Source organism: Rhinolophus sinicus, chromosome 15 (assembly GCF_057876585.1).
Source record: "Rhinolophus sinicus isolate RSI-liver-muscle chromosome 15, RSI-T2T, whole genome shotgun sequence".
NCBI classification, from domain to species: domain Eukaryota; kingdom Metazoa; phylum Chordata; class Mammalia; order Chiroptera; family Rhinolophidae; genus Rhinolophus; species Rhinolophus sinicus.
The window spans coordinates 43,311,776-43,323,328 of NC_142515.1; positions in this window are offsets into that span (position 1 = coordinate 43,311,776).

Genomic DNA, 11,553 nt, shown 5'->3' on the forward strand with positions numbered 1-11,553 from the left:
ACAGTAGTTTTTAGCATAATACGTTAATCAAAGTTGTCTCATTTATTTCCTCTTCTTATTTCTCTGTTTTCACATGACTTTTTTCTATCTTTTGCACAAACTGCCAAATAAAAGTCCTACAAAAACCATATTATTTAGACCAATTCAAATAATAAAAATGTTAGGACAATATGGTATTTATTTCTAGGCTTTCTGTATTAAAAATAAAACCTCAGATTTATGTTACAACTGTTGCAGATATTTATCTTCCTTTTATTCACAGGAGGGAAAAACATTTATTACATTCCCAGTTTCATACATGGAAAATGAATGATTTGTCTAGAGTTTCAAGGTTAGTGAATGGCAGAGAGACGAGACAAAAGCTCTGGGTTTCTTGATTCTCATTCTACTGTTCTTTGCAGCAGATTTTGTTGCTGTTATTCTAAGAACATGCTTTTATAACATAATAATGGCCATTTAAAAGAAACATTGATTATATCATTGGTTATAGGTTGGGTTTTGGGTTTTATTCTTTGCAGAAGCTTGACATAGGTTTTCTCTAATAATTTCAAATACGTTTTGGCTTTATTTTTAGGTTTGCTTAGAAAATTGCTGATGGCGTGAAATTCTGTACAGTGTTAGGTTACCGCATCATGACTGGCTCACCTTGGCAGATGTATATACCTCTGGAGTTTTGCCCTTCACTCTCTTTTTAGGTTGTTGAAATATTAATATTGAGCAAACCAAAGCTTGTATGTATTTTCCCTGGGGTTGATTATTATCTTTCACCAACAAAGGATGATGTGGAAAATATCTTGAAAATAACTTGGCATATCATCGGGCATCCATGTTACATTTGAAGCATGGAAAAAAGGTGGCTCAAGTCAATGACTTTCCTACCCATCATCCTTTCCTACCACAGGCCCTGTGAATTACAATCTTTACTCCTTTGGGATAAGAGTTCTACTGCTACCATTAAAGAAACAAACATTAAACATTATCCAGTAAGGATGATGGGTAAAAATAATAGACAGTTAAGATTTTTGTATTAATTTAGCACATTAAATTTCAGCTTCTGGGTGGGCTTTGAGGTTGAGGAGGTTGAATAGGAATGAAATCTACAATCGAGAGGCTAGAAGCATTGTAAATCCACTGGGCATTTGGGAGTTGAGAATGCTAAAAGAAAACTAGAAGTCAGGAGTAAGCCACAGACAAACACTCCCACTTTAGTCTGTTATTCACAGGGCAAACAATTTGTGAAATGAGAAATGAGTCCAAAAGAAGCTATCACGAAGAGTTAAAGTAGATTTTGTTTTAACCTAACAGAGCTGACAAATTGTAACTGATTTTATTTTAAAGCACAGATAGTCTATTAGTTCATGTCATCATGGTGTGTGAAGATATTAAATAGTTGATGATGAACTGTGAGAGTATTTAATACATAAAAAATGATGTTTTTATCAGAATGAATAATTGTAAATAAACCTTGGTGAAATGGCATCCCATACTCTCCATCTCCAATGCAGCTTCCTCTATTCCATCTAAAGAGTATAAGTACTACTACGTCAGTTCATTTTAAATCATACATTTTGGGGATGTCCACTTTTTGTTGGAGTACCAGGGCTTCAGAAACAGGAAGCAACAGTTACTGCCCAAATGTAGGAGAGACATCCAGTGTCTCAGAAAGCAGATTGCAACTGCAAAGATAGTGAGCAACCTCTTCCAGAGAGAGATACAAAGCACAAGGGGTAACATTCCTTTGGTTTAATTTGTGAAGAAAATATTCTCAGTGCTTGCGATTTCCGTAGTATACATTACAAAGAAAAAGAAATTTGCAAGATATAGGTGTATTTCACCAATAAGCACAAGAAAATATACTCAACGTTGTTGTTGGTTATTATTATTATTATTATTATTATTATTATTCAGGAAATGTACATTTAAATAGCAAGATACCAGTTCTCATTCACTAGAATGGCTAAAATTTAAAAAAGCCATAAAACCAAGTGCTGGTAAAGATGTGAAGCAACTGGAAAACTCATATATTTATCATATGACCCAGAAAATTCTACTCCAAGACTTACACATAAATGTTCCTTCTAGCTTTATTTATGACAGCCCAAACTGTAAGCATCAAATGTTTATCAACAGGTAAAAGGATGAAAAAATGTCGGTATATCTTCATTCAGTATTATACTTCACTCAGTATAAGACTTAGCAGTAAAAAGGAATTAAATATTTGTACATGCAAAAAAAAAAGGATAGATCTCAAAAACATGCCAAACTAATAAAGTTAAGCACAAAAGAGTGTCTGCCGTATGATTCCATTTATCTGAAGTAACAACTATAGTCAAAATTAATCTTTAATGGTAAAAAGCAGATCGATGGTTTCCTGGGGCTAATTGTGGGAGTTATGGGGGGATTGACTGCAAAAGAGCTCAGGGAAATTTCTTGAGATGATGAAAATATTGTATATTTTAACTGGGGTGAGGATACATGGGTATATATGTTTGTCAAAATAATACACATTATTGTATAAAAATTATGACTTAATCAAGTTGATTTAAAAATAAAAATACTCATATCTTTATTATGATTTATGCACTCAAGTTATTTTTCACAAGATAACTCTCATAGAGGATCCAAATTAGTCTCAACATGGTGCCCAGCAGTAAAATAGGGAAGTTTTAGGGGTTAATGAAAAGTAGGCCTCTGATATTGGGGGAAAATGTTCTAACCACTACTATGAGGTGATTCTTTCTCAGTCAAGCGTGGGATAAGTGTGCTGACTCTGGATTTAGGCTGTCAGGGTTTGAATGTAGCGCACCATCTGCTGTCTGAGTGACCTTGGGAGAGTTACTTAATTTCTCGATGCATCAATTTTCTCAAGTATAAAATAGGGATAACAATATCTATGTTGTAGTGCGTGCAAAGATTAAATGAGACAGCATATGGAAGGAGCCTAGGATGTGGAAAATGCTTCATAATTACTAGCTATTATTTCTGGTTTCACCCCTTAAAGAAACATGAAGGTCGAGAATCGGAAGAACGCAGGCAGGAGCCAGTCTGTGTGGATATATATCTGTTTTTGCCCTGGGTTTTGTTTTTCCTTCGTAATCTACATAAAATTCTCATGAAAGAAATATTGTTCTCTATTTCTAGGAGAAGGATGGAGATTGCAGATATTGGGCTGAACCTGAGAGGCTGAACTAGAGAAGGCGCAAGGCTGAGTTTTATAGCATTCTCAACTTGTCCCAATGGTTTGGAGAAGATGAATTTAATGGCAGGCAGCTGCTATCCAACCGGTTATTCACCCTCCTGTCTGTACCACAGCAGGTGATTCTGGACCATACCAGGTAAAAATAAAGCCTTGCCAAATGTTACCTCAGGCCCACATTTAAAATCACAAATCGAGGATCATCTCGCATTCTGGTTTCAGATTCCAGCATTATATTTAATCTCAAACTATCCAATATTTAAGATCTATTAACACAATCAGTAGAGAATAGTGTGTGTTTAAGGATGTGTTGCTGCTGCTAAGTTTAAAAATGTGTCTGAGGTGTGGAATCTTTCTCTGCTTGTCCTATTTGCTTTTTACTCACGCATTTACAAATTCTGTTTAGATTCTTGAAGTGAAAGTGAGTAAGTGGATTTTAATTTTTTTCTGTGGAAAAAAAGGATAAGTGAAAACATTCTGGAAGATTCATTTATTTATTCAGAAATATTTTCCTAGTAACTCAGGTTGTGTTTGTGTGTGTGTGTGTGTGTGTGTGTGTGTGTTAGACATTTTATGGAGTTACTTGGCAGAATTTTAAAACTCTGGGATATGAAAACTATCTGATTATTTTCTTTGCTTTGAAAAAACTGGCTGAGTCCTCAATTCTTGAAATCTTAAAATGAATGCATAATTACCTTATAAGCTATTGTGCACATTAGCTTGTGAAGGAAAAAAGGCAGGGAGCTAACTTTGCTTAAATGGAATAAACTTTCACAATTGAATCCTTTTTTGGGTATGTGCTTCCTGAATCCCTAAGATGGCTGTGTTCCCAAGGCAACATGGGAAAGCAGAGGGGAAGTTGCAACACATCACCCATGAGAATGGAAATGTAAGTCTCAGTATAAAATTGAAGACATCTGTAGGAACAATGGAAACATGTGACTTAACATCTAGCGCCCCAAACCAAGTGAAACACCCAGGCAAACTGTATCTGTTAAATGTAATATATACGTCATTAGTTAAGTGAAAATGTGAAGGAGGAGGTGGGAACTAGTCCAGATTAACCAGCTATGAGAAACTGATTAAGACTTTCCCATTTGGTCACTTATTTACGAATATACTTTTCACATTGAAATAGCTAGTTGGTTGTTTCAAGCAATGTCTGTGAATTTAAGTTCCTCTTGATTATGGTGTGATTGTTAGAATCACTAAGAAATTTAAATGACTTGAATACTAATCAGTAGAAAAAACAATAAACAGAATAACTGAATATTTGGGGAAACAGTTTATTCTACCGTGAAAAAACACTAGACTGAGGTCTCTGGATACTTAGCAAAAGAACTTTGACCCAGAATCAGGAGATTTTATTGATAATTCTAGTTTGTAACTAATGTTCATGAAAAAATCACATGAACTCCCTGGGAAGTTTGCTGTTCTTGAAAATAAATGGGGAGGTTAGAATTCATGTTCTCTAGCTCTATAATTTTTCCTGTCTAAATACAGATGAAAAATTTCAAGGTATCTAGGTATAGACAGGCAGGATGATGCCTCTTTAAACTTCATGACTTTAGTGTAGCTTCTTAAACTTTTCATTAATTAATTATGTGATACTTCAGATAGATAAAAGATATGAAGAGTTAAACAGTAGTTATATTATTATATACAGTGCCAGGTAAAGATGATGACTTTAATACACACATAATTTCAATCCCTCCTTAATTCCATAGAGGAATTTTTAATTGAGGGCATAAACCTACAGTGGCAAGGAGAATATGACTGTCTCCCCAAACTGAACAGTGAGAATCTACCTACAAATCACACATAACAGACCCTTCATAGTGGATCTTTTCTTTTCAGGACCATGCTTAGTTTGTATGATGGTTTACATGCCAAGAGGAATCCACAGCAATAGCATATTAAAAGCTTAAAAATAGATGCATGAGTGGGAATTGACTTAGTAAACCTGAGAAAACCAAATTCTAAATTGATATTGGGAAAAGATGAGCGCCAATTGGATTTGTACCACACAATGCTGAAAAGCCTCGAAATTGGTGGCATCAGAGATGGGATTTGAGGGGAGAAGGGAAGCAAGGGCTAAACTAAAATAGACTGAAAGCTAAAGAGGATTGGTAAGAAGCATTTAGATCCCGAGGTCTCCATTACTACCACAGCAGAACCGTGAACACTTGTTCTCTGGAGACGACGAAACAGAGTCTCTGAGCTGGAGAAAACCAAGCACAATTGACTGAGAGTGTGGATATGATACCTGAAAGAAGGGTGTTGATTAAATAAATGTATGTATTGATGGCTAAAACCCCCTAGCTCTCTTCTCTCATTGAGCAGCCAAGCCTTCTTCTGCAGGCAGGAGAACGAAAAAAACATCTCTGGGGAATTTGACAAGTGAAGGAGAAAAAAACCTAGCGATATTGCATCAGAGGTTTCCCCACAGATGGTCCAGCCATATAACCCTGCACGGAAGCCCCTCCTCCATTACAGGGATTCTTCACCCGTATGCTCAGAACTTCCAATAAGCTTTCCCTGCTTCACCTTTAAACACGAGCAGGTAATCAAGAATAACCAGATACCTAAGGAAAATGTAGCAAATGGCAGTTATGCAGAGTTAAGATAATTTCAAGAAAACTGTTTTTATCCCCTGAGACATAGGAGAAGATGTTGTGTCCATGAAATAAGAATAGAAATCTATAAAAAAGCAATTTTAAGAGAAAACAAAAAGCTCATGGGAATTTAAAACATGATAACAGAAATGAAAACTCAACAGAAATGTAAGATAAAGTTGAGGAATTATCCCATAAACTACACACACACACACACACACACACACCACACACACACACACACACACACACACACACACACACACACTCACAAATGAGACAGAGAGAAGGAGTAAGAGAAAAGAGAGGATGTGAAAAATAAAGATCTGAGGGTAGAGTTCCAAAATCTGAATAAAAGAAGTAGCAATAAGAGAGGAAATGGGAGGGAGGAAATTATCAACAAAATGATTCGAGACTATTTCTCAGAATTGAAAGACATAAGCTTTACAAATTGAAAGGGCATAATGAATTCTCAGCACAATGGATCGAAAGAGACCCATCCTAAGGAACAACAATACTGGAAGCTAGAAGACAGTAGAGAAATGCCTTCAAAATTCTGAAGGAAATTATTTCTAAACTAGAATTTTATATTCAGCCAAACTATTGTCAAGGCAAGACATCTGCAGACTCAAGACATTTTCCCCCCAAAATAAGTTCTTAGAAAGTTGTGGATGATATGTTCTACCAACACAAATTAGTAAATGAAGAAAAAGGAAAACATAGGATCCCAAAAGTAGGATACACAACTCGGGGAAGATGAAGGGACTCCCCAGGGTGATGGTGAAGGGAGTTCCCAGGGTGACAACTGTACATCAAGCTTAAAGTCCAGATTGGGGCAATGTGACTCAGAGGCATGTATGTTATTATCTTTTCTACCTAAAAATGTCTGGGCGAGCCTGGCCCTGTCCTTATCTATACATGGCTTTCTTGGGTCATGTACAGATGAAGTTCTATCTCTTCTCTTCCTGTTTGGGTCAGCTGAGGATATTCGTTTCACCTCTATATATGTTCTGCTTGGACTTGTCCCTAAGAGTTGGAGGTCAGCCAAGGTGATATTAGAAATAATAATTACAGACCATATTCCATAGTTCTGTATGTGGCCCACACTATGCCCTGGCAAGTGTCCCAGTTGTGGTGAGATAAAACCAGACTATGACCCAGAATTATACTGTAAGCATCCTTTTGTAAATTCCTCTTCTCCATATAACATTATTTTGTGCTATTTATCCGTGTTGATACATTTAGCTCCAGTTCATTTATTTTCACAACCATATAGTATCTTATTGCTTAACTGTAACTTATTCATCTGTTCTTTTGTTGTTCAGACTTTTAGGTTGCTTACTTTTTTGTTACAAACAACCCTCCTATGACTATTTTGCACATGTCTCCCTGTGAACACATAAAAGAATTTCTCTTTGGTATTTACTTAGCAAGGGATTGCTGAATTATGGCATTTGTGCATAACTTAATGAATATTTCCTAAGTAATTTTTACCAATTTTACCCCCACCAGTAATGTATAAAAGTTTCTGGTACACTACATTCTCTCACCAATACTTGGTCTTACTAGGCTTATTAAAGTGTGCTAATTAAATGTGTGTAAAACGTTTCTCATTAAGATTTTTCATTTACATGTGATCAGTAAGTTTGAATATGTTTTCCTGTTTATTGGCCATTTGGGTTTCTTGTTCTATTACTTGCCTGTTCATATCTTTTGCTCATTTTTCTATTTGAGTATTCATCTTTTTCCCTAGCTTTGAGGAAGTAATTTATGTATTCTGAATAATAATCCTTTGTTGATTATAGATGTTGAAATATCTTTACCTAAAGTGTGGCCTACCTCTTCACTTTTATTTATTTTTTTTTTTGCTAAACTTTAAAAAATTAAAGTATAATAAACAAAAATAGAGTACACAGATTTTAACGGTAGACTTTAATACATTTTTACAAATAAATATGCCTATATAAATATATTATTGTATTTTAAAATGTGGTTGAATTAACAAATCTTTTTTTTTATGGTTTGTGATTTTGTAATTTGTTTAGGAACTCCTTCCCTATCTCAATGTCATAAACACATTCTTTCATTTTTCTTTTAAACATTTTGAAGTTTTATTTTATTTTTTTACATTTTGGACCTGGAATGTGTGTGTTTTTGTATAGTTTGAACTAGTAATCCACTTTTTAAATTACGAATAACCATTTACTCAAGCACAATTGATTGGCCATTGTTACCTTCTAATCCACAAATCCACCACTTTCACGCATCAAGATTCTCTATATGTGTGGGTCTAATTTCTAGGCACCCATTGTGTTCCATGGGTCTCTATCTGGCTTTGCCCCAATGCACACTATCTTAATTATTGTAACTTTATCATACAATTTAATATTAGTAGAGCAAAAATTGCAACATGTTTTTTACCATAAGTTCCCAGCTGGGCACTGAAGTATGAAAGCATTCAAATGAGTATGAAAACTCAGTTTGGTAAGGGAGAAACTGTTCCAGACTTGTGGTCATAGGTCTGGCCTGTGTTTTGCCTCATCTGACTTTGTGGCTTTAGGCAGGTCACACTTCTATTGGGGCCTTAGCTTTTTTTATTTTAAAGCGTAAAATTTGACTGGCTCTATAAGGTCCCTTCCTGACTCCATCTGACTCATTCTACCGTATTTCCAACAATGCATCCTGTGCCCAAAAAGAGGCAGTATGTTCAGGAATTCACCACTGGAAACGAATGTCTCCAACCCTTGATTTTTTTGTTCTGTGTTTGAGGACCAAACTGGATTATCTTTTTTTTTCTTTTAAATTCTTCTTAGGTCTTGTCAACTATCTAAACTCAGAAGAGAAACGATTATTACTGATTTCTCACAAATTTCTCATCTCTTTTGTTCATACTTTCTAAAACAACTTCGTTTACATAGAGATTATAGTTGGTCTCATTGGAACTGTAAAAATACCTCTTCCTCTTTCAGAATGGATTATTTTGAGTAGTAATATAAATGAAAATCAGCATGTAGTTTTATCTTGGTTAGTTTGAACTAGAACCACCAGAAGAATTCCTGCCTTGTAAAGCAAATTAGTTCTATAGTGACATGCTGTAACTAGTGTGCCTTATTCTAAGAACTATATTCATTTATTTACATTTACAAAAGGAATACTTGGTTGGAGGGTGGATATAATTAATCACAGTAGACTTAAATTCAATTTGGGGGAGGGGTTAAAAAGAACACAAATATAAAATTACAAATACAAAATTAAGTATAAAAGGGAATATTTATTTAGAATAGCAAAAAATATCATAACAAATTACTGAAGATTTAGAGATACCAGTTCTTCTTCTCAGATCTCTTTAGGCAATTTACCAGAAACACGTAGTAATGTTTCCAGGCACAACCTGCCTTCCCTTCCTCACTGAGAATACTCTACAACTCCCCGCAACAACCAGTGTTTGTGGCTTCATCAGTTCTATGGAAATCTGCTTCTGCAAACATCATGTACAATATTTTACTAATTTTAAGAAGCAATCTATTGCAGAAAATAAAGTCATTTATATTTTATTTTTATGTCATAACAAAAGACTGAAAGCACATTTGTTATCATATGTAGTTGAACTCATGGACTTTAGCTAAAAAGAAGGATAAGGAAAAATGATACCTTTTATTTTTGTCTATTACATGCTAGACTCTCCTTCATGTTTAGATGAGGAAACAGGCTCACAGAAGTAAAGCAAGCTGTTCAAGGAGATGCAGCTATTTGCATTCTATCACTCCAGCCTCCTACCAATGATTCCAAAAATGACTCTGTTCAAAGGCTCTAGAGGGCCCAGTGCAGAAGATGCAAAATGACAAATCAGGCCATTTCCTGGTGGTGGAATTCAGAAGCACAAAACATTTCCCCAAAGATATCAGACTCACATTCCTTCGGAAGCGTTTGAAACAAAAATAACAAACGACACAGCCGGTCGGAGGTAGGGTTTGGATTATTTCCCAACATTTTAGTTTTAAATATATTACATTAACTGCAGCCTACTATGAACCACTGTGCACCGATGCCAACTTATTTTTTCTTAGCTTGTGATTTTATCCTTTTTATCAGTTAGTAGAATATAGTAACATATTCAGAACTTATGATTTCTAGGATATAGCAAATTGAATTGATCTGAATAATCCACTTCAATACCCACCTTCAATACCTGTGTGATGAAAAATATTTAATTTTAAAAGATTGTATCTTATACACCTGATAGATATGTTCAGTGCACTAGAGCATGCTGTCTGAAAGTTGAGAGAACTAGTCTTGGTCCGGCCCTTGCTGCTAACTACTTTTCCGCAACTTGATGATTTATCTCCTTTGAATGCAGGCTACAAAATTCTTAGCCTCTTTCAATGTAGAATCCTCAGCTATGAAATAAAAGTGTTAGAACCCTGGAACAGTCTATGATTAATTTTTTTTTCACAGAGGACTGATATATGAGAATATTTATCCCAGCATTATTCATAGCGATGGGGTTGGGGGGAATTAGAAATAATGTAGGGAACCATACTGGGAGAATGCATAAGTAATTTGTGTAGCATTATTACCATGGGATGTTACTCAAACTCGATGTGTATACTGCGGTGCAGATAGATCTTAAAAATATAGCAGATAGTGAAAAAAATAGGAGGACTCACTTCTATAAAATAATACCAGTTATGTAAATTATAAACATTTATTTTTAACACAAAATAACAGTATGCATTTTACAAAGATAGTGGATATCTAAATACATCAGGTGCCACAACTGGGGCTGGTATTGGGCATGGAGATGAAGGAAGAAAGGGTGATGGAAAGAAGGGCCTTGCATGGACCAATGATTCTAGAACGTTATAAAAGATATGATTAACTCAATCCCGTGCACAGACTTCTGTAACAGTCACTTATTTGCTCAGGAAAGATGATGGGCTTGTAAGAGTCAACACCAAAAATACTGACTGATAATAGTATAAAATATCGAAATTATGTATTAGAATCAGGTCCTCAATTCACATGTGTAAATGTGGGTGGAATTTGGGTCTTGAAGAATTTACAGGGAATTCACATGTAATAGTAATGAAAGGTTAAATGGTCTTAGCATGAAACATTCACCAGCTTCATTGTTTCTGTCAGCTTTCCTTCTTTCAGCCAGATTATTTTTGGCTCTATTTTCTCTGGCTTGCTTCTATAGCCAGTACTTTGGCTGCCTTCTTGGCGTGCACATTATTGATATTTCTTTTAAAAAAGTAAATAGTTTTTGCTTTGGCCACACACAATGTAATCTCTATCTCTCTCTCTCTCTCTCTCTCTCTCTCTCTCTCTCTGTCTCTGTCTCTGTCTCTCTCTCTCTCTCACACACACACACACACCACTACTCCTAAAATATTGAATAAAGCCAACCATATAATCAGTGGTTTAGCAGTGAAATTTAATACAAGAGTAAAAGAGGTTGGTATAAACATGACAATGTGAACAAAAACGTTCCAGAGAATTCCAAGACGTTATTTGTTCCATAAAGGAAGAGATGACTAAAACCAGAACTTTTTCTCATTCTTTATCATATTCTCCATTCCCATAGCCTAGACCTAAGTATTTAAATTATATTATTAAATATGATAGGTTTACTATTTTACTTAGAAAAAAATCTTCTGATAATCATAATCCCATTACCACGTGGGGATTTAATTTTAAGGCCCCTGCAACTTTTTCTGTGACCATAACTTAATGATTTCT